Source organism: Fundulus heteroclitus, chromosome 20 (assembly GCF_011125445.2).
Source record: "Fundulus heteroclitus isolate FHET01 chromosome 20, MU-UCD_Fhet_4.1, whole genome shotgun sequence".
Lineage (NCBI taxonomy): Eukaryota > Metazoa > Chordata > Actinopteri > Cyprinodontiformes > Fundulidae > Fundulus > Fundulus heteroclitus.
In genome coordinates this window covers 39,585,878-39,613,775 of record NC_046380.1, presented here as the reverse complement: position 1 = coordinate 39,613,775, position 27,898 = coordinate 39,585,878, and the positions used below count along the sequence as shown (strand labels likewise).

The 27,898-nt window shown below is 41.4% G+C and overlaps 1 protein-coding gene across 11 annotated transcripts in view; it reads right to left on the bottom strand.

The window, feature by feature from the left end:
• Nucleotides 1-23,180, bottom strand: part of chl1b (cell adhesion molecule L1-like b) — a 106,062-nt gene extending 82,882 nt beyond the window's left edge. For 3 of the 11 annotated variants that reach the window (XM_021322594.2, XM_021322608.2, XM_021322603.2), the window contains exon 1: nt 22,697-23,179. The gene's annotated coding sequence lies outside the window, so the exon portion shown is untranslated. Of the gene's footprint in view, nt 1-22,696 lie in introns of all 11 variants that reach the window. The other 8 variants (XM_021322611.2, XM_021322637.2, XM_021322613.2 and 5 more) reach the window with 6 other exon arrangements.
• Between the last annotated feature and the right edge of the window lie 4,718 nt (nt 23,181-27,898).

The following is a 27,898-nucleotide window of genomic DNA, read 5'->3' as shown; positions in this document are numbered from 1 at the left end:
GTAAATAATGCACACCCACAGTTTATGCTTTTATTTCCAGAAACAATTTGTGTCATGCGTCATTTATCTTCCACTTAAGGAACGCACACTAATCTGTGATGGATCGTCAAATAAACCCAAATAGCATACAATGAGGTTGGGGGCTGTAAAAGGGGACAATGTGAAAAAGCTACAGAGGCATGATTCCTTTTGTGTATTGGGAAACCTGAGAGATTTAAGGTGCATTTGGATGAGCTATTGGAAACCTACAGATTCTTCCAGCTTTTATATGACAGTTAAAATCCGCATCAAACAAAAACAGCGTCCTGTCGGCGCTGCACATCAAGCTACGATTGTTACTAGAAAACCATCCTCCCTCCGCTGTGATGCCAACGTGGCTCTGTCAACTTACAAACATAGCATCACTCTCTCTTTGTGCAGCTAAGACACACACACCCCCACGCACTAGAGGAGAGCTGGAGTTTTACCCTCTGTTTGAATACTTCCTTCCACTCTGCCACGGATTAAAGATTGTTTACTTCAGGTCCGCAGGAGCTGAGCAGCGCATCTGAAAGCAGGGAAACGAGTGGAAAGATGAAGACGGGGGTTGTACACTGAAGCAAAACGTGTGCGAGCCACAAAACTCTGCAAGTGCTCTCTGGGAAGGAATGAGGTCTGTTCCTTTATGAAGCGAGGAAGGGTCTGCCGGTGGATTGCCCTTCACCGGAAGACACAAAACACGGGGTTAATAGTGGTGCTCCTGGCATGCTTTTGACCCAAGATAAAAAAAAAAAAACCTCCACCCGGCAAGCAGTGAGCGGAAAAAAAAAGAGTGGCTCAAGTATCAAAAGGTCCCCTGGTGTTAATGACGGCACTGAAGAGAACAAGAGAGGAAGAACTGCCGGTAACCTTCAAACTCTCCACGCCTCCGCCGTCGGCGAATCGCGGGAGGAAGGACAGCCATCTGTAACTCACTGTCCGCAAAACGGCCGACCGGGGACGGCTCGGGGGGGGGGAAGAGGACATGATCCGAATGTTTAAACAGCAGGTGAGTTACAGCGCACAGCAGAGCCGAGGGCCCTTTAAGGCACAGGTTCAACACGAAGACTGGAAGGGACAAACCCAGTGGGAGAAAATGAAAGTATAATGGCCTCTGAGTCAATCATAAAAAGGTTCATCACAACCCCCCCCCCCCCCCCCCCCCCCCCCCCCCCCCCGACACATGACACCAACTGTGGCTCAGCTGGGACTAGTGGCTGTTAAAAAGCGGATTACTGAGGTGTACAATGGTTTAAAAACATGAAGTGTGGATTTACTATTTACGGTGGAGGGGAAAACATGTGTGAGCTCATCAAGTGTCAGAAACCCGACACACCTCGAGGGTAATGGTGTCAATTAAACAGGATTTCTGGGGTGATCTCTGCGTCAAGCTGTCAAGCCAGAAGCACCGCGGCCCCCTAAATTATCATGACCCCCGCCGAGCCGGCTGCTTCTTGCTCCACTATTTTTGTAAGGCGGATTAATCGCAGAGGTCACACTGACGCGACTCAAAAGAGCTGCAGATTAATGTTCTAGCTCACAATACTCACTAAAATGGGGTTATTTTTATTCATTAAAGCTCCTTGCAAAAGTATTCATACCCATGGAACTTTTTCACATTTTGTCGGTTAACACCAAAAAACAAAAGCAGTGTATTTTATTAGGATTTTATGTTGACTGGCTGGAACAGAGTAGTGCATAATGCAGTAGACAGAACAATAATGCTAAAAGCTCATCTAAAAAACATTTTTACTCCTCCTTCCTGGGGTATGTCTCTGTAGGGTTTGCAGACTAACATCTATGCCAATTCTTCATTGCAAGCTAGCTCAAGCTGAGTCACTCCATTTAGATATCAAATGTTCATATACATTTTTAAGTTGAGGCAGAACTGTGCACGTTTTGACCCAAGTATAAGCTAATTTACAATATACTAAATCATTTTTCAGGTTAATTTACAGCACTTTGAGGGGAATTGATGCTCGGTGGGGGCTGCCCTTCTGAAAAACTCACCTATGTAACTTGAGAGGGTCGGATTCATCGGTGACATTTTATGGCAGTTTTAGCTCCCCTTAAACATGTGAGCTAACCTTACATAATTCTGCTTTTCTCTTCCTCAAATCTAAGTTTGTCAAGGCCGAGGGAAGCAAAAAGAGGAAAACTGTGTCTGAGGAGGCCAGAGAAAGCGAGCCAGGGATCGCTCTAGAGGAAAGACAAAGGTGCTGTGGCGTCTCTGCATTTGTGTCTATATATCTAAGTCTGCCAGAATACTGACAAGCTCAGGAGGCTAAATCCCCTTGAGGCGCCTTGATATTGGAGCCGCCCCACCAACGTTTGTTTAAATAACGAACATCTGAAATCGCAGTGCGCATGCCCAACACGCTCTCAGCAGACAGCCGTGGGGCACAAATCCTCTGGCCCCAAGCTTGGATCGTCCAATCAAAATCCTGGAAATGCACACATTACGTTTACAATTTGCCGGATTGTAGCCATCTAGTGTTGGGTGTCCCTGTTGGCTCATTGAAGGATTGATGTTAATCTTTTATGTTCAATAAAAGAATAATATTAGTGAGCCTTTATTTGTAATTTTATGTATTACATTTAGCTTGTATAAAATGATATTTCTGGTGTGTTGGATTAACCTCGGTTTAATTTAAAATTTATCAAAATCAGGTTGTATGTGTCACAAAAAAAAAAACTATTATATATATATATATATATAGAAAGAGAGATGCCACTGCAAAGGTGGATCTTGGAATTTGCTCGTTGATGTTTAATGAAAGAGCAATCAGGATACAAGACCCATTCTCTTTTTGCATCGTTATTATTAGACTGGTAAGTTATCTTTTTGCTTGTTGTGAACAGAATATGTCAGAGTCTTTGTGTTTCAGTTTTGCAGGAGCGAAATGCTAAGCTAACAAACGGATATGACACTTACCTGATCAGACATATGTTTGGTTCTCTAAAGAAGGGTTTAATCTAGAGGGGTGAATGTGGCCTTTTCTTTAAAAGTAACTCAATGACTTCTCAGTCAGCTGGTCCAAAGTGGTCTGCTATCAGATTCATAAACACGGTTTAATTTTATGACAGTGCAGTGTTGCCAGTGGCATTCAGGGGAATTAAACATGGAAGTTAAACGTCTAGCAACCCTAGTGACTAAAAGTTACATTTTGCTAAGTCTAGACTTTGTCTGGGCCATTCTTACACAAGAATATTCTGTGATCTAACTACTCTACTGTCTCAAGTGTTGTGTCGATTCTCTTCCAGGAAATTCCTGTTTTAAACTCCATTCACCATTCCATCAACTCAGACCAAGTTCCTTTTCCCGTTAAAAAGAAAAGCATCCACGTGGAGGTGGCATGATACTGCCACCTCCATGTTTCACCCTGAGGGTAATTTGTTCAGGGTGATGAGCAGATCTTCCATTTGCTCATTTGCTAGTTTATGTTCACAGTCATGTCTGGGTAGGTTTGCAATTGTAAAATCATTTCTTTGGAACTCTGTATCATCTCATTTCCAAAGAAAATACTACCTTGTGTTGGTCTAACACATACAACCCCAGTAAAATACATTGCAGCAACACAAAGGGGGAATGGTGCTCACCAGTTCACCTATTTCAACTTAAAAAGGAACTTGGACAGTTAAAAGGGATCATAGGATGAAAAATCCTAACCGTTAAAATTTGAAAAAGAGTTGGGAATAATGGATGGGGGGGAGGTATAACAGCTCTCAACAGTGATCAAACAGGACAGCATCAAAGGTTTAGAACATATAAAAAATACATAAACGTTAGCAAATAATGATTCCCTCACAAGTGAAGGATAATAACACCAAAACTGAATGAAACAAATGAAATAGTCTTGCTATAAAGTTACTTACATTGACCTACGATAATACCTGAGGACATTGCTGGAGCAGGTTTTATGGTTTATTTAAGTGTGAAAGAGACCAGAAGAGACCCAACAATGAACATATAGGCAAAGTCTAACGGATGCTGGCACGGGAGGACCCATTATTATGCAATTACAGGTCTGGAGAGAATTCAACTGGAAAAACCTGAGTCAATATCCCTCCACCCCCAACTAAAGGAAAAGTAAGCATTTAGAACAGGTTAAATCATGTTGGAGACTGTGCAATCATTTAACACATAAATATGCTTTGGAGATGAGTAAAAAAAAATACATCTCTTCTGATGATAGAACTTATCCACCTTTTACTGCGCTAATACTGAACTATGCAATTCTCCACAACTGTCACAATATGTATTTAGGCTATTTGGATGGGTGAGTATACTAAAGTTCAGTACCTGACAAAAATGTTTTGGTTTCAGGTACAAAAGCCAATAACAAGAACTGGCGTAAGATGGGCACTCTTCATTATAACGGAATATGAATAACGGTTATAGGTGATATTTTAGCATTAGAGAAACTTAAATATAAGTTGAAAATGAAAGCTCACTTTTTGAAATGTTCAGAAAAAGTAGCAAACATATGAGAATACAAAGGACAGCGACGGACTGGCTTAATCTTAAAAAACAACTTGCACTGTGCGCAGGATACAATATTTTCAAGAGGGTGGGACGAATGTCCATTTGTATTGACATTTGTTAATTTCAGTTACAGATACAAAAAAATCAGTTTTAGCAAAGAACAGCTCTCTGAAAATCCGAGAACAATATTCAGTGTGCGTGTCAAGAATATTCGAAACGTCAAATTATGCAAGGTCCACCAAAGTTTCAAAGCTGTAATAATTCCTCGAGAATCTGTCATGCATGAACGATGTGAACATAATCTTCACTTTTCTTGGAGTTTGTCACACACCAGTGCTGGGTGGTTGTGAGTGTCTACAGCGGACCATGAAACAAACCTGGGACTTCAATTTCCCCAAATAATAATCCCGCTTTGGTTATCACACTTGTAGCAGATCCAAGAGAATTAGGAAGCGAAGTTGATGATAAAACTCTCAGTCTCGAGAAAATAAATGGCGACGCATGAAGTCAATTTAAATGCAAATTCCGGCGCTTAAGACAACGCTGTCTGAAGGAGCTGCGGTGATGAAGGTGAATTATAAAAGTAGAAGACTGCCTCAAAGTTTTCCCAGCGAGAGATGACTCACCGACTCCAGTCTGTGGCAGTCCACGGGGTCGTCAAAGAGCCACAGAAAAATAAACCCGAGTGACACTCCCTGCAAAGATTGCCCAATGCGTTTCCAAGATATCAAAGCTAGATTTCGATAGGATCACAGCTATTGATCTGCTTTTGTTTCCCAAAGCCTCCTCTTTAAGCCTTTAAGCCTCTTCAAACTGCCGGTTCGCTCACAGCGAAATGATGTAAGGGTTGCTCTGATGGAGACGAACATTTTCTGTCCCAGATTGATGATGGTTCTGTTTTTCTCTACATGAGCTCCAGCCCCAGTGGACTAATACGAGTGAGAACAACTGATGGGAGGGGGGGTGGGGGGGCTTGGTTCCTCACTGATGAATGCAGACAAACAAAACAATTACATAGCTACAGGGTGCTGTTCTATCTGTAAAGTACATGTTTCTGTTACTATCAACATGATTTATTTTGAACAAACCTGCTACCTTCCTGATGTATCTTAAGCTTCCCTCACAGCAATTTACCACGCAGTAGTTAATCAGGTTTTGCCTCTATGACACAAAAATGTCGCCATTATCTCCATTCCGAGCCTTTTGTTCAGTTTATTGCACCAGGATATAGATAGTCAGTCTTTTGTTTCTGGTAAAAAAAAAAAAAAAAAAAAAATATATATATATATATATATATATATATATATATATATATATATATATATATATATATATATATCACAGTTCACTGTACTCAAAAACACACGGTTATCTCTCTCATGGGTTCATGGGTGATGGAAATGGCCTGCAGCGGTACCTCTGTAACAGAAGGAAGCACAGACGCTTCATGAAGAGGAATCTTAAAAGTGTTGTTTGAGGAAATTCACAGCACAAATTTTATTTGGGGGAAAAAAATATATTCTTATAGTGCCTTGTAAAATTATTGAGATTGTTTTACATCACATTATGTTACAACAATTAACACTGTATTTTATTGGGACATAAAATAGTAAATGGACATTTTTACAATGTGAAGACAATAATAAATGAATTAATTGAAAAAGGAAATCCAGAAAAGCATCTTGAAGATAAAAGAACACAGCAAATAGGTCAGGGAGAAATCTCTGGAAAAGCAGGGTTAGGTTATAAAACAGTAGTAGCAGCTTTGAACGTCTGACAAAGCACTGTTGGCTTAAGGGCAGTTAGAGTCCGTCCATATGAAAATAGAAAGAGTAGAGCCCAACTGCAAACCTAGACAGAGCCTCTACTGAACTACTGTAGGCGTGACAAAGTCCAATCCTGCACTGACAGGCTGGACAAGGAGAGCATTGATCAGGGAATCAGCCAACAGGACCATGGTAACTCTGGAGGAGGTACAGAGATCTACAGGGGAACAGGGGAGGGACCCAGCATGCATCTGGAAGAAGTTGCTCACTTCAGGTGACCCCAAAATTGAAGAAATGTTGTAGAAAACAAACGCTGCACATCACCGGAATACATTACTTCCACTGTGACACACGGCGGTGTCAACATCATGCTGAGAGGTTGCTTTTTTTCTCTCTTAGCAGGGTCAGGGCAGCTTGTCAGAGGATATGGGAATATGAATAGAACTAAATGCAGGGTTATCCAGGGAAAGGACATGTTGCTGCCAACAATATGGTACTGGAGCAGAGGTTCACCTTCTAGCAGAACAACACCCCTGAACGTACAACTCAAGCTCCAATGGAACAGCTGGATCAAGACATGTTTACGTGGCTCGGTCAGAGTCCAGACAGCAATGTAATAGTATCTAAAGATGGTTCTACTAAGTACAGATGCAGGGAGGCTGAATAGAAATGCAAAAATCATCTTAAAAGCCATGCATCCTTTTTTCTTCCTTTTCATGTGCACTAGTCATGCACTAGTTTGTGTTGATCTCACATAAAACCCCGATAAAATACACTGAGGCTTGTTGTTGGAAAAAAATTGCAAAGCTACAGGGGTGTGAATACTTTATATTTGCTGCATTATACTTGGAGGAAAACTAAAAGGACATTAACCCGTGTTGTCTGATAATAAATCTTTTTACAATTGATTCTAATCTGGTTGGAGTTTCCCGGTGAGAACTTCACTCTGGTACTGTAGCTGTGTTTAGCTAAGTCTACGTGAGACTGATTAGCTTCAGCAATTAAACTCACATTCTTACCACTGACCTGCTGTGTCTCTAAATGAGTCCATTAGTGACTAAATTGTTAAGTAATTTAGCGCCAAGCTATTCTCTGTGCCCCCAAACACACCTGCGGTTCCATGCACAAAAATCCCGCCCTGTAACTGGTTAATTTCACTGCCGTTATACCCTCCCAGTCTTGTTAAAATTCCACTGTAAACCATTTAAAAGTTCCACGGTGAGGTATTTCTGCAATTTAGTGTAGAGACATAAAAACAAGAAGCCTTGAACTCATTCCAACATGAATGTGGAGTTGTGAAAATAATGAGGTCAAGAAGGTCTGTGGTTCATAGCTGGTGTTTTCTGGGTCATGCTTGTAAATTAAGAAAAAAAAAAATGGCGATGGGAGCTCCCCTCAAGCTGATGAATGAATTTGGATCCGCACCAGCTTGGCAAGATTCTTTTACTCAACATTTGCTGTGTCTGGGGGTGGGAACATTAAGAAATAGACACGCTGAGATCTGGCTTACTGTGGAGGACCCTAAAGGACAACTGCAAAGACTTTCAGAAACCAATAACTTTCAAAACTGCTGAGAAGAGAAGTTCTGATAAGAGATGCTTTGAAAAATACAAGATGGAGACAGCAGAAGGGTGTATAGATGATGGATGGATGGATGGATGGATGGATGGATGGATGGATGGATGGTACAATACCAGTTCAAAGGTATATATTTGTGATCTAATTGAGGCAAGGCAAGTCAAGTTTACTTGTAAAGCACATTTCACTAACAAGCCAATTAAAAGTGCTGTGCGTGTGTATAGAACAAATGAAGGAAAACTTTGCATTGGAATAGTAGCAGCAGGTCAAGATATGAGAAAAGTTGGACAAAAAATTTTAATATTAACATTTGGAGGCAATTCTAAACAAATAGGTGTTTAACCTTGATTTAAAGGAACTCAGGGATTCAGCACTTTTACAGCCTTCTGGAAGTTTGTTCCAGATAAGTGAAGCAAAATAACTAAACGCTGCTTCTCCATGTTTGGTTCTGGTTCTGGGTATGCAGAGTAGATTTGACCCAGACGATCTGAGTGGTCTGAGGGTTGATACACTGATAACAAGTCTGTGATGTATTTAGGTGCTAAGCCATTCAGTGATTTATAGACTAACAGTAGTATTTTAAAGAGTATTCTCTGAGATACAGGGAGCCAGTGTAAGGACTTCAGAACTGGGCTGATGTTCCCTACTTTCTTAGTCTTAGTCTTATTTAATGCATTTTTTGGGTAAAAGTTTTAATTTATTTGTTGTGTGTACATTTTTCCTGTGGATCAACCCAATTGACGCTATTGTGTCGTGCTGCAACATAAAGCATACAGATTACATTATTCTCTCTGCCCATGTGTTAGCCCACTTAACAAATTGACCACTCAACTCCCCCTCTTTTGTTTCAGGGTTCTAATCATGTTTGATCTGCTCTCTGTGCTTGACTCTGAGACTCAATGGGCCTGTAAACAGCCTCTTTATATGCACAGCAGACACTGGGCTCATATGTTCTCACCACATCAACATACATGGAGGAGAACAAGCTCCCAACAGTCCAATTCCAGAACCCAACGGGCCCCGACAAACATAATGAGGTCCCGGGGGAACGCGGAACTGCCATTATGACATTCCCAGTCACATACATTCATTTTCCTCACCTACATCCAGACAGACTCATACAGCACTCAGGAGATGATCTCATCGATAGCATAGACTACAGATCAGCATGATAACAATTTACTTTTACACAAATTTACATTTACATGTTTTTTTCTTCTGACTGTAAGAAAATGATCCCCTGATGCTCAGTCATTTAAAACTATGACTGGACTTGATCAAAGAATGCAAACAGGTTACTATTCCAGCAAAGTGGCCTGCCTACTTTGATGCTGGATGGGGAATTTAATGAATACACTGAATCAGTCAGTTAGTATTTTGTTGTAAGATATCCTTTTTGTAGAGTAAAACTGCCCTGGAACATGTTGACCGCCAGCATCTCTCTATATGGTATACCTGAAAGGATACAACATGTGAAAAAAGAGATGTCTTAACTTCTGTCTATATTAACAGCAGATTGCACTACAAATTCAATGTTGGCTGTAATGGGTCAATTTAGAATGGTTACTGGCAAGACAAAAAAAAACACAATATAAATTCTTACAGGTCAGCAATCTTCGGTGTGATGTTGATAAAGAAGATGGAAGACCACACTTAGCTGTTTTCTTTATCAATAAAGTAAACAGAGTCAGAGGAGGCACAGGAGGTTTAAGAAGCTATTTAAAACGGGAAACTGCTTCTGCTGAGGCATGGCTGCTTCAGGCTTCTACTCAAACAACAACAAGGGCATCAGTAGATAACAGCAAGGCTGAATGTAATACATCAAGATTCGCACGGTTTAGTTCATTTCGGCTTCAATCCTGTATGTCACGGAAGAAAGAGTCTGGGTTTGGAAACGTTGGCAGAATTTTGGGGATTTTAGAGTTAATGTAAGAATCTATATTCTCATAGAAACACAGATAGAAACTCTCCAAAATAGAGCTGCACAGCATTAATAAAATACATAATTGTGATGCTACTGCTGGGAATCTTTCTTACGATTGACACACATTTGTATGACTCTGCTTATTCATGATTACATAATGTCCCCAACTTCATTCCATGAGTCTTAGCATCTCTGCCACTGAAACCATAGCTCAGGTGTGGGCAATAAGGGCAGTTTTAGACTATCCAGTTAATAGACTCCAACTATTCAATATACAATGTATGAATTAATGACACTTAATTTGTAGTATTTTAGCATACATTGCATTCAAGCAGTCCTTGGTGGTTCTGATATGGCTATCCAATATATTGTGGAGCTATTTTGTTATCATACATTTATTTGGGAAAGGCAACACAGTTTAAACCTATGGTCTAATGAAAATATTTGAATGTACTTCAGGGAAAGCACACAACTGTTATGCTAGCCATGCAAACTGCTAAAACGGGATGCTAAACCAACTTTGATCGGTTTTGTTTTTCGTCTATTACCTTTCTAAAAGACTGATTAAAATTGGCCAGAATGTCAAAGTTTTAAATAAGTCATGGATTGGGAAATTGGTCAAATAAATTGCGATTGGTGCGTCTGTAGTTCAACATGATTTGAAATAATGTGATCATGTCCTGTCGTTGAACTAAATATTATTACTTTTTATTATATTGGTATTACCTTCTCTGAGATTCATTTAGACTTATGTTAAATCTGCTGCTTTTCCACCAAGTGTTACACAATTTAAATACAAAATACCCCAATATTTTAACTGGGGTATGCTTTCTGTTTTATCCTCTCTGAAAGGCCACAGAATATGCATTTAAATCAGTCTAAGGGGGTATAGGGAAGTTGTCAAGAAAACTGCAACCCATTTATAGCTGTGCTTATACTTTCTAATGCAATATTAACAAAGTTAGACACCCAAATTCACAATTGATTTATTTTTTATTTTTATTCAGTTTACACTCATCTGCTGGCCAGTGGTCACTCTCTTGGGAATGAAGATGTTCTCATCCTGGATAGAGAGGAACGTTGGTTTGAAAAGGAGGTCTAGAAGGGTCTTCTTTATGAAGAGAAACCGAGTTGGATGAGTCCAGTTTCAATTGTCTTACAATGCGGTTATTGCAAGCATGACTCAGCCCTCGGGCAAACTATGAAAAGCCATCAGAGTACTAAAGGTCGGTCTTTAGGCTGACGGTCCTGTTTTGCATGTGAGCAACCAGTTGTGATTGTCACCGTTAAACTTGTTGATCCACTGTGTCGAGCTACTGCTCATAAGAATTTCACCTGAATCTCCCAAACTGAAGAAGTCTCTGGGAGAGGAAGCAAAGCGTTTCAACAAAGAAGAACCCGTCCAGATGACTCATTTATTTCTATCTGGATTATTGAGATGATTAAGGACAATTTTAAAATAGGAGTACCACTTTTATCAGAGACTACTGTTACTTTTAGCAAAAGCAGCAGGCAATATAAACAGCTATATTTCAGAACAAAAGATAAGCACTTTATGAGTAAGACAATGCCTTACACTTCCCCGCTCCTCTATAACGTCAGAAAATAAGGACTATGCTGAAACGTGCCCCAGGATTTGGTATTGTGAGCTGTGAATAATGTCACACATGAGTTGGCATTGAAGCTGATACTGCACTGCCCCGTATTTTGCCAATACAAATACCCCAGCGCTATGTTCAATTATAGAAGTAGGACAGCAAGCTAGTCTAAATTAGTGAGACAAACTGAGTCTGACAGCACAGTTTATAACTGCAACTATCGCCACTTCTTATGCACGAGGCAGCCATGCTGGACTTTGAGACCAAGGCTGGAAAAGTTGCTCCAACTTTCTCAGTTAGAAAATCCAACATATTGGAACATCCCTGGTCATGTTCAACTAAAAAGCCTAGTATTAAAGAACTAGCTTGGATTTTATTAAATTTTTTTTTAAGTGGGTGTCTGTGGAGAAGGTGGAACATTTTTAGGATGACAGTTGATTGAAGATGGTAAAACTACCTTGACCTTGGACTCTGCTCTGACCAAGACTGATTAACAAACTTCTTCCGGTTACAGGTACATGGTAGAAAAACTACTCAGAACAAAACGCATGCTTGTTGAAAAGCCAATCAAATTGACTGAAGTCGGCATCACTGCAGTTTTTGTTGATCTGAGTCTCTCTAGTGGGGTGGGGGGGCATTCGCTGCCGAGCTTCATTTCAGCGTGAACATCCTGGATTTTTTCTGGACCATTTATTGAAATAACAACAAAGTGGGAATGTTGCTGCATTGCAAAAACAAAAAAAAAAGCAAATTTGACACATATACTGGCAAACATCCCAGCTCCGCAGGGCCTGAGCGTGTTTCATTTCTTCACAGCCATGTCCTCTGTGTCCCCTGCCTGTCAAAACTGTCCTCTTGGCGCCCTTCACTTTGATCTCCCAAGGGTCCTCCAGTAACCTTATCCATGCAGCCACGCACAATGCCCTTCATTGGACACAAAGCCGGTGATACCACGCGCCTCCGTTCCATTCTCTACATTTGTCACTTTTATTCCTGTTCTTTGTTCGTTTCACCTCTGTTTGCATGAGTTATTCCAAATTGAGCCTCCAACAGAAATGGAAATCACTGATGTTTCCCAGTGGCTTAAGGGCAATAACTCCTTCCTCTTTAAGGCATAACTGTCATGTTTGTTGTTGCTTATGCTTGCGTTGCCCTTTTCACTGAGGCTTTATTATATGAAGAGGGATATCACAGGATATGTATAATAGTCCGATAGAGGTATTACGCTTCTACGCTGACTAGCCAAAACCAGGACAGCCAGTTTGGAAAATGAGTTTGGAGCTGACAGCAATGCATCGTGGGATTACAGTTCCTCTCATAAAACTTCCCCTTTATTGGCCCTCATTATTGCTTATGGTTTTCATGTGAGGATAATCTCAGTTGATTAATTAAACATAAAGACGACAATTTCAAAGCCAGATGGGGCAGAATAACAGCGCATATCGCAGCCTCTGCAGTAAATGCCACGAAGGAGGGAAATGCTTAGGAAAAGCGTGTTCCCCGGCGGCCTGGAGGCTAGGATTGTAAAACAACAAGTGGCACACAGTTACCAGGACATAATCATAACAAGACACTTCCTTTGTTTTTCATTTGGACTTTTTAGCGTCGAGACATTTAGACACAAAGCAATAAACACAATAACCAAATAGGGACATGAAGTGACTTTTCCTAACTGATGTTCATTTTGACCAGTTTGAATTTTTTTAGGGGAGCACCATCAATAAAAGAAAAAAAAAAATCTTGTAGAAGTTTTTTTTGATAAAGGTAGTAGTTTTGAATAGGATGAAATAAAGGAATTACAAGACTATTCCCAGTAAAGAATCTGAGCCTGTTTTCTAACTTTCATCTGATTTTAATAAATTCAGAAAGAGCATACGCACCTTGATACACTTCAAAATGGGAACTAAAAGTAAGTAAAATATCATTGAAATGAGTGTATTTGTCCTTGATTTGAGCAGGCAAGTTTAATGGAATGAGATTTTTCCATCTAAAATAGGAACAAATGATCTCTATCATTTTACTTGAAGTGCAGTAAATCTTAATCATCTTAATCTAGGGGTCAGAATACTTGTTGCATTGTTGCATAATGTTATTTCCCTGCTCAAATCAAAGACACATACTTACATTTAAAGAAGATTTTCTTACTTTTAGTTCCCTTTTTGCAGTGCAGACTAAATATAATAGGGGTAATCATTCTGGGCATGAAATTATTAGCAAACAAAAATTTTGTGGCACCTGACCTACCAATCCTCATGCAAACTGGCATTTTCTCTAGCTGATTGTTCTGGGGATCTCTAATTCTAAGCTGCAGAGTTGGCAGAAAATGGCCATCAGTTAAGGCAAAATGTTCCACCTCCAAGAAAATAGCGTCTGATAGCAGAAACGGAGAACAATGACAGGCAGAAGTACACCCTGAGGCATGCAGAGCTGCATACATAACCCCCCGTCAGTTCTGGCTCCTGACTTCTTATTCCCCTGTGCCGGCAAAAGAAGCTACGAGCACACCAGATAACATTGACCACACCACAGGTTCGTCCTTCTGTCTCAACTTTCCAGATTAATTGTCCGTGCACACCCCCTCCAGGCCATTGATCACGTCGGCCCCATTTTGCCCTGTTGATGCACTGACCTGTTAAATAAGACATAAACCTTGATTCTCATTATCAGCACTTCTTCTCCAATGTCCCTCTGAGGTGGAAGCAATTGCATCCTCTCTGAAACAGTCACAGGTCTGATAAAAAAAATAAAAATAAAAATGTCTAGTGAATTAATGTGCGTATACCACCAGAAAGTAGGCAACGGAATGAATATTTCATGTAACCAAACACATTTCCAGAACACACTGTCTGGAATGGCGCCCCTTCCTGTCATCGCTGACAAACATGAAAGAGGAGGTTCTCCAGTGCGGCTGAGGTGCGGCGCGCCCCCGACTCCTGCCTGCAGCGCAAGGAGCACGAGTCCTTGTTGTAATTGCTTCTACCGCCGGAGCCTGAGCTGAACATCAATTAGGGCCCGGGCAATTGCTAGGCACTGCACCTTCAAGACGTTCCTTGCCTCCCCTTCGAGCTTGAGCTCCCTCATAGGCAGCAGCAGCACCACTCTCCTGGTGGAGGGGATAACAGGGCTGCTTAGATAGACAATTAGTCTGATAGTGCAGCTCAGTAACGCTCACCACTGGCAGACTGGGTTCGCTAATCTCTAATAGCTATCTGATACTGCAGATTTCATTCAACAGGCTGGATTCTTACCTGAAATTACATTTCTGCAGCTGATAAGAGAAGTATATGTTACGTGCCAGAGCAGCAAACACTTCAAATATTAAACCAGACTGTGTTTTTTTTTTTTTTTTCTTTTCCCTTGGCTCGATTCTGCAGAGGAGTAGAGCCTCGGCCTTCACACACACACACACACACACACACACACACACACACACACACACATCTTTCAGCCTGCTCTGTTCCAGATCAGCTCTGCCTGTGCTGCCTGTGGCTACAAAGAAACAGCGCTCCGCTTCTATCTGCTCCTCACTCCCAAGCCCCTCATGCTGCCACCGGGACGGTGAAGAGAGCGCACACATGCCACCGGCTTAAACGCCGACGCCGCAAGGCAAACATACACCTGAACGAGTGCAGATACGGTGCCCGGCGAATACGTTCACACCCCCCCCCCCCTTGAACTCCTTCTACATTTTGTTACATTTAAACCACAAAAAATATAGAATATAACTACTATAAAGTAGAGCATGACTGGAAAGTAGAAGGAAAATGATAGATCTGAAAAGTGTGCTGTGTGTTGGTATGCAGCCCTCTTTACTGTGCTACCCCTAAATAAGGTGTGACGCATCAAACTGCCTCCATCGGCGACCTAGTCTTTAAACGGAGTCGACTTGTATATAAGTCAGTCTCAAGATACATCCAGCTGTTCTTTGAAGTCCTTAGATGGTTGTTATTAGCCTCGTGAGACCATCCTGATCTCGCGAGCTTTCAAGGTTTCACTCGCAGATCAGTCTGGCTACTCTCCGTTAAAGAAAATTTGGAGCCGTTCACCAAACGAACGTCCAATCAGCGTTGGCTTTGAGGCGGGTTGAAGTGTGACGCAATGAGAAGATCGACAGTTCAGTCTAAAGAACATGGCGGCTTCAGCCGATGAAATTAGCGTTAGCGTGGCTATCGAGCAAGTTTTATCGGAATTACAGAGTATTTCTTTGCTGAGCTAACGAACCTTTACCTGCAGCAGCAAGAGTAGCTTGGCTTGTGGTTGTGTTTTCGTCGTCGTCAACATGCTTCGACGAAGCATGTTGACGAGTACGTCATATGCTTCGTTGATCTGATTGGTTTATTTGGCCCGTCTATCACCAACATAGGCCAATCAGCTAACCAGTATTTTCGCCCCTTCCCAAAATTACTTCAATGGAAGGTTTCCAGATGGATATGCGAAGCAAATCTATCTGGCGGCGTCAGGTTAGGTTGTTATGGCATCTGTGGGAAATGGCAAACAAGGAAAAAGGTGTGATGCCAAGCCGAGAGCATTATTAAAATGTATGCAAAACACTATCTATGGCAGAAAACTATCACTGAGCGTCACCCTGAACAAACCATCCCTACCATAAAGCATAAGAAAAACCTGGTAGAGACCACAAAAGACTTAAGACTGGGGTGGAGGTTTCCTTTCCAACAGGTCATCAATGGAATATTACATAGTTTTCCACATAGTTAATAAATAAAAATCTGGATTGTATTCAGCAGTACTGATTCAGCAGTGGAACAGAAACATCCAGATGCATCCCCGCTCACAGCTGAAATAAATACAGTTGAATTAAATGGCTGAATTGCTTCCTCCTGGTGAAGACCCACCCTACTGGTTCAGGCGTGTTGGAGGAGGGATAACTCTAAACGCTGCAGGACCGCAGCTCTACTGGGCTAGACTTGGGGACCCTTGGTTTGAAGAAATGACTCAGGTACTCATGCGCACCACCTTTAAGGTTTTATTTGGAACAGACGATCTTCAGAACTCCTACGGTTTCTACAGGGACTGCCAATTTTGCATCTTATCCTCCTTAAAACCTCTCCATGTGGTTCCAGGTGGAAGTCTGGGTGCCCCCTACCCTCCACGCCCACATAAGCAGACGCTTATCTTGAACTCACAGCCAGCTGAATCTGCGCATCTGCGTGCGGGCCACAACGGATGTTCTGTTCGCTGCCGTTTTCAAATCCAAGCGATTAAACGGATGATTAAAAGGGATGGAAAAGGGGGTCCGTGAAATGCGGCAGGTCGGAGCTGCATATTAAGTGGCGCGGCGGCGCTGCCTGACATGGACCGGCTGGGAGATGGTCGACACATCGCTTGTCCGATTACTGGCTCGGGTTCAAATGTGTTTGGTGAGAAGCATTCGACCTACTTCTGGACACAAAGCGCCACTGGCCTGAATACAGAGAGGGGGGGAGGCAGGGGACCACGTGTGATGACAAGTGCTATTAGAGGCTGTTGTCTTTGGCCTGGAAATTAAATTTAGGCGTCCTCTTCTTACCTGATGGGCGATAATTGTGGCTATGAACACTGGAGGACCTTTGTGCGATGGGCACACCCCGCTGGGAGAAATGGGCCACAGCATGACGAGAAGACGATTAGAAGTACTCCACTTCACATGGTCTTTGTGTTTAACATCATCAGGAACCCAAATCACCAGTTTCAGAAGACTTCTGTCAGTGGCATGTTTACCAGGAAAGAATCCACTTTCCCTTGTTTTTCCGTGACGATATAGGCCAAGTTGAGAGCTTTTTTTGAAACAATCCAAATACAAAAAAAAAAAAAAAAAAAGCATCAAAGAGAATCCAAACACCAAATTAGGAGTAAACTACAGAGCATCTCTGTTTCCTGGGATTCCCTCAAAGGCAGTCGTCTACACGGAGGCACCAAAACACAGCGGGGAGGAAACAAAACACTAAAATCTGCATCGCCTTTACATCCCCTGTAAATATTCATAACGAGGGAATCTCTACGTCGACCGCGTGAGAGATGGTGGGGGGATTGCTACTTGGACGCAACAAGCCCATCGCAAGCAACCAACAGGGTTTCCATCCACACCCCCTCAGTTCCAGATGCCGCTGATAACCACCGGCAGCCCTCAGATTTAAATGTCGCTCTAATGCGATTCTAATGGCACAGATTTAACTCTCATCAATCATCGTAATCTTTCGCCGCGCGTGTTTGCGCTCCGTCGTTGACGCCTGTAATCAGGAGCCGTTTCCTCAAGTGTGCGGAGAGATTCAGGAAAGCTGAGGTAATTAATTTATGGAAACATGTTTTTTTTCTGTAAACATATTTTGACTTTTAAGGCTGGTTCTACTGAGCTGTGAAATTTGTGATGATTTCACGGCACGACGGCTAATTTGCTGAAATCGCCTATCAGCCTGTGCATAACCTGCACACCACTAACCAGTGCAGAACAGCCACAAGCAGGGAATCCCTCCACAATCTCCCATCCCAGGCTGCTCTAAAGCAACACTTATTTTTCACACATGTCTCACTGTGGGTCAGTGCTGTTCAGTTGTCAAATACAAGCAATGGCCAAACCGACACTTTACCAGCCCGCTTAGATGAATCAAATTGACCTCTCTTCTGCCCAAGAGCCATCTGCTTTCATTTATTTCATTTAATGGATATTTATTGTGCAGACATGACTAGATTTTTACCACACCTCTTAAACAAAGCAAAGATTCCATCAAAAAGTAAGGACCACATCATCAGGTTAAAACAGACTGCTGGAGTACGAGAGAACCTTGCACCATAGCATCACACTGCAGCCAGTGGCAGGGTGACAGATACAGTCAACTCTACAGCTGAAACCAGAAGTTTACATACACTATATAAAAAGACAGAAGTTTTCTTTCCCCTCATGTTCAGACATTAAATCTCTACACTATTTTCCTGTTTTAGGTCTGAAGTGTGCATACCAACCCAAGAAAAGAAGCAAAAAACCTTGTGAAGAAGCTGCCTGAAACGAGTTCTGTACCAGTATGGGTTGAAAGGCTACTCATCCAGGAAGAAGTCATTACTCCAAAAGAAACACATAAAAGCCAGATTGCAGTTTGTAAATGCAAACAGAGACAAGGAAATTCATTTTTGGAGATTTGTGCTTTGGTCTAAAGAAACTAAAATTTAATTATTTAGCCATAATGACCATTGTTACATTTTAAGGAAGAAGGGTGAAGCTTTTAAGCCTTAAAACAACATCCCATCTGTGAAATACGGGGGATGGCAGCATCATGTTGTAGGGTGGTTTTGCTGCAGGAGGGGCTGGTGCACTTCACACAATAGATGAGAATTATGAGAAAAGAACAATATGTGGAAATTCTGAAGCAACATCTCAAGTTTGGGCATAAATGGGTCTTCCAAATGGACATTGACTCGAAGCATACAGACTATCTGGTTACAGAGTGGCTTAAGGATAACAAAGTCAATGTTTTGGAGCAATTCACAAACCCTGATCTCATTTCTATTGAAAACTTATGGGCAGAGCTGAAAAGGTGTGTGCGAGCAAGGCGGCCTACACACTTAACTCAGTTCCACCAGTTCTGTCAGGAGGAATGGGCCAAAGTTCCTGCCAACGTTTGTGAGAAGCTTGTGGAGGGATATCCAAAACATTTGACCCAAGCCATACAGTTTAAAGGCAAGGGTACCAAATATTAACAAAATGCATGTGAACTTCTGACCTTCAAGAAAGTAATGAAACAATGTCTAAAAATGGATTGCTCTCATTATTCTGGCATTTAGAAAATAGAAATTATTTTGGTAATCCTAACAGACCTAAGACAGGAAAGGTTTATTCACATTTCATGTCAGACAGTGAGAAAAAAGCTGGTCTTTTTTTAATAATTAGTGGATGTAAACGTCTGGTTTCAACTGTATGTGAAAGCCAAAAACAGAAATAGATGATGTGGCCCAACCATCTTATGAAATGAAATTTGATGCATTCACACTCATTTTTATTTAAGATGGTGTAAGATGCAATTAAAATAAATTATTACATATGGTAGAATTGTTTGGGATCTTGTATTCTTTCTGCGTGACTGTGCATTAAATAACCAAACTTGGTCATAATATTATAGGTAGTGTATAACCAGCAAGGTGAACCTTGCCGATTATATCTGTATAGACACACAAACAACATGCGTATGAATTAATAGATGCCACACTACATATTTCAGATATTAGGCATGTTCTAACATCAATCAAACCATCAGACCCGACTCCAATCAAGGCTTTTTGAAATATTCTGTACTGATGAATCCTAACTCCTGCTAACTGTTGAGGTGTACCATCTGAGATTTTGAATGCAGCATTGCCATCAGATTGTGAGGTTTCATGTTGCACAGCCAACCTTCAGCGACCACAGTCTATTTTCAAGTTCACGGCTTTCAGAATGGCATTATAGGCTGTGCATTATAGGCTAGCACAGGTTACACAAGAATTCTTAGGGAATCCATCAGATTCTTTGGCCAGTGGATTTGCACCGCGTTGAGCTACACTTCTGGAAGAGTTGCGCTTTATGGATGGAAGCCGCTCTGTGCGAAGCCAAAAGCAAGCCATGGTGACCGAAACACGGGGCAGCAAGGTAAAGCCAGCACCGTTGACTTTAAAAGCCGACATTTTAAGATTATTTGAGTTCATGTTTAAATCCGGAACACTGGAAATGAACAAAAGTAAGGTCTTGTGTAACCTGTGCTAGACAGTACTAAAGTGCTGTAATAAATTGACTTGCACAACCTAAGCCAACATCATGTAGAGGCTCTGTAACAAACCTTTGGATCCAAAACATACACAAGTTGACAGAGCCTTACTTTGGAAAGTCATCCATGCGTTTATCTTTAGTAGCATTGATTACTGCAATGGTGTCTTCACAGGTTTACCCAAAAAAATCAATCAGACAACTGCAGCTGATCCAGAACGCTGCTGCTCACGTTCTCACTAAAACCAGGAAGATGGAGCACATCACCCCACTTAAGTCTTTACACTGGCTCCCTGTAGCTCAGAGAATAGACTTTAAAATATTTCTGCTAGTTTATAATTCATTGAATGGCTTAGCACCAAAATGCATCAAGGACCTGCTGTTGCTGTATCAACCTCCAGACCACTGAGATCTTCTGGTTCTGGTCTACTCTGCAAACCCAGAAACAGAACCAAACATGGAGAAGCAACATTTTGTTCCTATGCTCCACAAATCTGGAACAAACCCCCAGAAAACTGCAAATCAGCCGAAACACTGAGTTCCTTTAAATCAAGACTGAAAACCCATATGTTTAGAGTTGCTTTCGACTCATAATAACAGAAACATGTGTATCAATGTTTTCACCTGATGCAATTTAATGTTTGCTGTCTTACAACCAGTGACTTTTTTTTTTATCTCTGTATGATGTTTTCATGTTTTCATGATGTAAAGCACTTTGAACCGCTGAAATGTGTTATACAAAGAAACTTGACTTGGACATTGCCAACCTCTGTTCATTCACAGACGATGAAGGAGAACATTGCCGTCTTCAAATAGAACCGGTGTTGTGAAAAACAAAGGTTTTGAAAAAGATGTTGCACACGCTCAAATATTGTTGTGCTACTGCTCTAATGTCTGATATTTTATTGCTCAAAAGTATGAATGTATGCAACGTTAAATTACTGTATGCCATGGTTGTTCACATGGGCAGGAAAGTAAATCAACATCTAAACAATTATCAACAGGTACTCTAATGTATTGTGAGCTTCCAAGAAGAATCAAGAATCTTCAGTCATTATGTGTATTATGTATGTACTTAATGACATTTTTGATGAGGCAGGCACCGGCTCAGAATGCACACAGATACCCATAACACGCAGGCAAAGCAAGACATAATCTTCCCAGGCTTTTTCATTCATTTTGCTTAATCCCAAATTATATTGAAAATATTGAAGCAATTAAATCCATATTGAATCAAATCACAAAGACCCTCCATCCATCCATTTTCTGAACCGCTTAAAGAATTAAAATCAATTTAAATTGTGAGGTTCTTAACAATATCCAGCACTAATCATAAGCCTGGCACTAGTTAACCCATGTTAGAGCACCACAGTGAGACTAACTTGCAGAAACCCCAGTTGGGACATGTCCCTCACTCTCAGGAAAGAAACTTGATTGACGAGTGAAGTCTACTACTGATAACGTCTTGTGCTATTTTACTGTACTGTTAAACATAGTCATGAAATTGATTTTCTTAACTTCAATAAAAAAGAGGGCAGGGACCTGGTATTGGTGCCTTAAATAACACAGATCCATATCAGGGACAACAATATATCATGTTTACAATCTACTATTTGCTTCTAAACGTTTCATCTTCCAACCCACAAAGATACAGTTGAAGAGGTAAATGACTCCGAGAATGGCCTGAGAACAGAAACATTCAACTAAGTCAATTAACCAGGGGTGGAATGACAATATAAACAGCCATCTCAATTTCATTTATCACTTTCACTTACTGTTTTCACTCTTCTGACAGTAACGACATTACTATGTTTAATATTATTATTCTTTGGTTATTTTGCTTGATTTCAGAAGAGGATCCCAGGAACTTATTCGTCTTTATTTGCAACCCCAAGTCGGCTACCAAACCTAATTTGGGAACAAGCTCTAGATGCCATTTTATTTATTTTTTTCTCTTTTAGTAATATTGTTCACGCAGAAATTTGATTGCATGCAACCCTGGAATAAATACGACAGAGCACTGAATAAAGGCAGATAGTCTTATCTCTGTCAAGAAACAGGGAGAGCGGAAAGAACCGGCTCTTTTTTTAGGCGAGCTGAGCCAAATTATCTGAATCTCGGGAAAGAGACGCAATTCCCGTCACTACTATAGGTAATATAACAGGTTGTAATCAAAATAAACAATACAATATCAATTAATATGCCTGAAATGTATATTCTTTCCCCAAAAAAAATGTAAATAAAATTCAAAGTCAGCGTGAGCGTTTTATTGCTATTTTATTAATGTAAATATATATATAAGAAACCTTAACCTAGCTTCCCCGCTAATAATGACACGTCTATTATTCAGTTCAAGAAAACATTATAAAAAAAGAGCGCAAACATTTCCTCAGACTTGTATTAAAAAAAGAATATAGCCGACATTTTCAAACACCTGCCAGTCTAGCGCAGGTGCTTCCAGCCTGCCCTAACGGGGGTCCCAAACGGCTCCGCGTTCAAAGCAGCGACATTTAAATGCTAATAACTGATAATAAAAAAAATATGACCAACTCTCCGCGAAGGAGAAGGCTGCGAAGGTAGAGAGTGCCGCAAACTCACCCCGCAGGTGCAACTCCTGCCGCAGACCCGCTCGCCAAAGTTGACTCGCGTCCACCGCCGACAGGAAGAGATGGAAGTACAGCTGTTAAAGCGTTAAAGAGCCGCTTCGCTTTGCTGTTGGTCTTTACCAGAGCACCTCCGCTTCTCCTCCTCCTCCTCCTCCTCCCCTGGATGCTGCTGCTCCTTTCGGCTGCCCTCCTCTTCTTCCTCCTCCTCCTCCTCCTCCTCTTGCCTCCTCACGCGCCCTCTGCGAGACTTGGAAAAAAAAAAAAAAGAAAAAAGTAATAGGGGTTTCTTCCTCCTCCTCCTTCAACAAAGACAGACTCCGAAGAAAAGCAGGGACCCTATCGCAGTCAATAGGTTTCACAAAGCCCCATGGCAACGCAGCAACACCGTGCGCAACTTCCCCGCGTTGTGACCGGGTTAGAGCCCCCTCAACGCGACGTCCCCTTGTCCAGACCCCCCAAAAACTGAGACGGACATTCTTCCCAGGCTTCACAGAGAGCAGGAGGCGGAGAGGAGGTAGAGGGGGGGGAGAGAAACTCTGCTGGTGAGGAGGATGCTGTTGGAACATGGAGGAGAGTCCAGAACATTTCCATTACGCACATCAGTTTAAGGCGTTTTCCTGCGCAGAAATGAACTACCTTCTGTGGCTCAGACTACAGCAGCAGCAGCAGTCTGGTCCTGTCATACTGATACATTCACTTTACAGTGCCTCTTTTTGTTGTTGTTGCCCGGCTAATAACACCCCTTCAATTTCTTTTTCACGTCATGCCACCTCAAAACGTCAAACTTCAATCTGTTTTATGGTGTCCTCATGTGATAGAGCACGATGACCAGAATACACATGTAACATCTTCAGACAATGCCCTTAACACAGCTACATATGCGACGTTCAAAACCTGGGGTATCATTTCTATAACTCAACCCCTCCTTAAGCCCTCTCCCCGGTTTTATCCCTTACCTGTCCCATCCCCGCGGTGCCATGTTGGCAGCATCGTGTGGTGTGGAACGCTAGGGTCACTGACCAACCTCGGAGGCCTTCACGGAACAGCTGTCCTCATGTTGAGGTTTGGTTTCACGCCACATGGGGCTTGAATGCAAACGCATGTCAGACTTTTCAGATTCTCAGTTACACGTCTGAGGGCGCAACGTGACGAGGTGTGAAGAAGCTACTTTTGGCGCATGACACATGTTGCATTTACAGCCTGCTTCTTTTTTTTATCTTTCCCATGAGATTTTCTTTATTTGTAGAATAATCTGCGTTGTGTTTGTTTCAATTCATATTCTAAAACATGAGAAGAAGCCTATATTGAAATCGTTAACTGTTAAAGAAAGGAAACACTGGCAACGATGGAAGCAAAACTAAACGTTAAACAGAAGCCAAAGGAAACAGTAATTTTTTGGTTCTTCACATCTTGGTTTCACATCTTAATAAGCTTTCGGAATCTTAAGAAACCTTGAATCAGAAGCAGAACGAGTTCCAGATTCACTTGTCAGTGTCACGCTCTGAAATGAGAAATGAAAAATATCTGCCTGGTAATGAGCTATATTTTTTACTTTATTTTATGAAAAGGATATGTTTTATAAAGAGAATGACAAAGACCACAATAATAAGCCTTGACAGTATCAGTTTAGAGTCCAAAAGGGATCTGGTTCACTTCAACATGAATGCAAACAGAAGACTTCTGCAAAAACTTCAGTTCATGAAAGTTCGATTTTTACCTATTTGAACTGCTTTTCGTTTCAGCTTAATTACTGACAAGAAGTACTTCATTTTAATGCGTGAAGTCTTACCACCAAGTGGAATCGTCTGCCTTGCCTGCTGAGGTCTTGCTTTGCAAATACAACTTCCCCTCCTTGGATTTTATGATGGATTGCAGCACATTAACAGGTGCTCTTGTTGTGTCAACCTGCTCTATATCAAGCGGGTCCACTCCTTTGATCACAAAGCCAGCCCTGGTATTGTAGACTAATGGTGTCTGTTGGGATCTGGGATTTCAGCACCTCTGACAGCACAGGATCATTAAGAACTCTTTGCATCAGCGGAGCGAGCAGGAAAGGTCAGTGAGAAATCAATTTATCCAATAACCTCAGATCCAGACGCAGAGACGGCGCCGATCTTTAACCTGGAAATGACAAGGTGGGAAGAGCGCCACGCCAGAGCTAGGAATCCTTCGGAGCTCACTATCGGTCATCTCTGACTCATCGGGTCGTTTGAGATGGACATCTAAGACTGGAAGTCTCCTGATCGGGATTAGAAATGAAAAGACCTTAAACTAATAAGAGAATCGATCGGGAATGTTTGCATTCCCAAGGCCTCAGGGGAACATTTCTCTCCTGCCTTTATCCATTTCAGCGGTTAAGTGCTAATGATAAAACTAGACATACAGGATCAAATATGTACATACACTCTTGGTAATATTTAGATATATGCCCCATAGCAAGTTGCAGAGAAACCTTACATATTTTGTAGCCATCCCCAAACTTGTGCCATACGTCTGGCTCAATATTTGACTACTCTAGTTGGCCCAATAGGAAGCGCTCAGTCTAACCGATTGGTCTCCTGAGAGGACCGTGGCTTTTCAGCATAGTGAACAAGTTTACAATGGGGCTTCTAGTGGGGCTTTGAAGATAGATTCATTTAAGCTTTACAAAATGAGTGTTAGATATTTTATTAGATACCTCTTTGGGATCATTGCCCCAGTGGAAGACCCAGTGCGGTCCAGGTTTTAAGCAACTGACTCAAACTGCCAATGTCAGCTGGAAGGAAGGTGGTTAAAATGTTCAAGAGCAATCAACCACGCTCAAGTTGATCATTAAGTGGAAGATGCTGAAACGCCAGCGTCGCTGTGCTCCCAGTTTAACATATCCATGGATGGAGAGAGTAGCGTCCAGGAAAGAAGCACCTGTTCCAAGTTTGAAACTGTCCACACGAGCAAGTTAAATGCCTTTGGTAAAGAAAAAGCTTCATGGTCCGACAAGACATGAACCGAGATATTAGGCCACAATGAGAAGAAGTAGGTATGGAAAAAGCAATATAACTCGTTTAAAACCAAGAACACAAACCGCTGAGCATGGTGGCGGCAGTATCATGCTATGGTTCTCTTTGGCTAGCAGGAGGGCTTGTAAATAACTCAGAGTGGGTAGTATAATGACAAACCAGCAGTGCCTCCAAGTTCAATGTCACCTCCAATCAACACCTCGATGGTTGATACTCGGACACAATTGGAGAAACACAATTCCAAACACACATCAAAACTGATAAATGACAGAGCAGGCTAACATTCTGTCGAGGCAGATGACCGTTCATACTGAGCCCGGTTCTGCCGGAGGTTTTTCCTTCCCATTAATGGGTGGTTTTTCTTCCCACTGTCGCTTCATGCTTGCTCAGTATGAGGGATTGCAGCAAGGACATGTACAATGCAGATGACTCTTCCCCAGGAGTGAATGCTGCTTGTCGGGACTTTGATGCAATCAACTGGTTTCCTTATATAGGACATTTTTGACCAATCTGTATAATCTGACCCAATCTGTATAATATGATTGAACTTGACTTTGTAAAGTGCCTTGAGATGACATGTTTCATGATTTGGCGCTATATAAATAAAATTGAATTGAATTGAACATTTAATGCCTAAAATCAATCAACTTTGCTTTAAAGCCACGTCCCTGACAGGAAACCATACTTGATCCTGCATGTATACTGTATAATCTCAGAAGGTATGAAATTGCAGCAGGGCTAAGGTTAAAAGCTGACTGGAATGCTCTCACCCACATCTTCTTCCTCTCCCGGTATTGTCTGCGTCTGAGTGGTACCAAAGACCTGAGAGCTCTCTGTTCCCAAAGAAAGGAAACGAACAGATTGAAGTGAATCCAAATAACCCGATTTTGGTCGTCATAATTGCACTGAGTGGATTACACAATGGTTAGACTGAGCAATGAATGTAACACGATACCTCAGCGAGGTGCAGCGTGTGGCAGCGGGTGCGCTCATCAAATCTGATTAGATCTGGTGGAACATCTGCTTCCTTCAGCATGAGACTGGCTCAGCTGTAAGTGTTAAATGAGAAAGAGTAGCTTAAGGTCTTGTACTCAGCTAACCTTTCGGAAGACCAGTTAAATAAGGTGTAACAACGTGTAAACTGATTAGCCAGGTTCCTATTTTCCTGCTGGCGCCGCAACGTTCCGTCTTTGTTTGCACATAAAGACTTGAAGCGGTAATAAAACGCATGTTACATGCTTCAGTTTACAAACATCAACCAACATTTAAATGAACGTATAAAAGGCATCAGGTTCTGTTGCCTCTGCAAGGACGACATGATTATACCTCATGGGAAACAATTCAGCCTTACTGTTTATGGCTAACATTTCTGTCAATGTCCATTGAGTTTCTTTATGTTCTGTAATTACCTCCATATTTACAAGTTCACCCCTCCCACTTCTCCTATTTCATTATTCAAGCCCTTTGACTAGAGGAACGATATCTCAGTTGCGTCCTGAGGCGCTCAGAAGACAAATGCAGCATTATCTATAAAAGAGACTAGAAAATATGCTGGCACTGACCGCTTATATATGTTCTATAAACAGATTATTGTAGCTTTGTATGTGGGAATTGTTTTCAATCTATATAAACAAAAAAAACATAGCAATTTTAGGCTATATTAAGCAAATTTAATGTATCATAAATCAAGCTGTCTCATTTTAATTGATCAGTCTCTTACCGATGACTTCAGGAAGCTATCTTATCATACATCATGAGTAAGCAATTAATGACCATGAGAGAGGTTGCAAAATGACACATCATACGAAGGGATCAGTCAGGAGAAGGCTGAAAAAAGTGCCACATAATTATGTAGGCATTCTCTGATAAGTAGAGAAAACATGGGACGTAGTGGCATTACTACCCCAGCACATTTCCCCATAAGAATTCTAAAGACAAGCTAGACACTGGTCACTAATGGACATTGGCAACATTAATGCAGCTGCAGCAATTTTCAACTGGGAGTTTTTGTGTTTTTTACTTTTGACAAATGCCCTTTTCAGTATTTTATTTGTAAAAAATAAATAAATAAATTGTGTATAATTTTATTTCTACTTCTCAATTGTATACCAGTTTGTGTTGGTCTTGCACATAACATTCCAATAAAATGTATTTATGTTTGTGGCTGTACTGTGACAATATGGTGAAAAGTCCAAGGG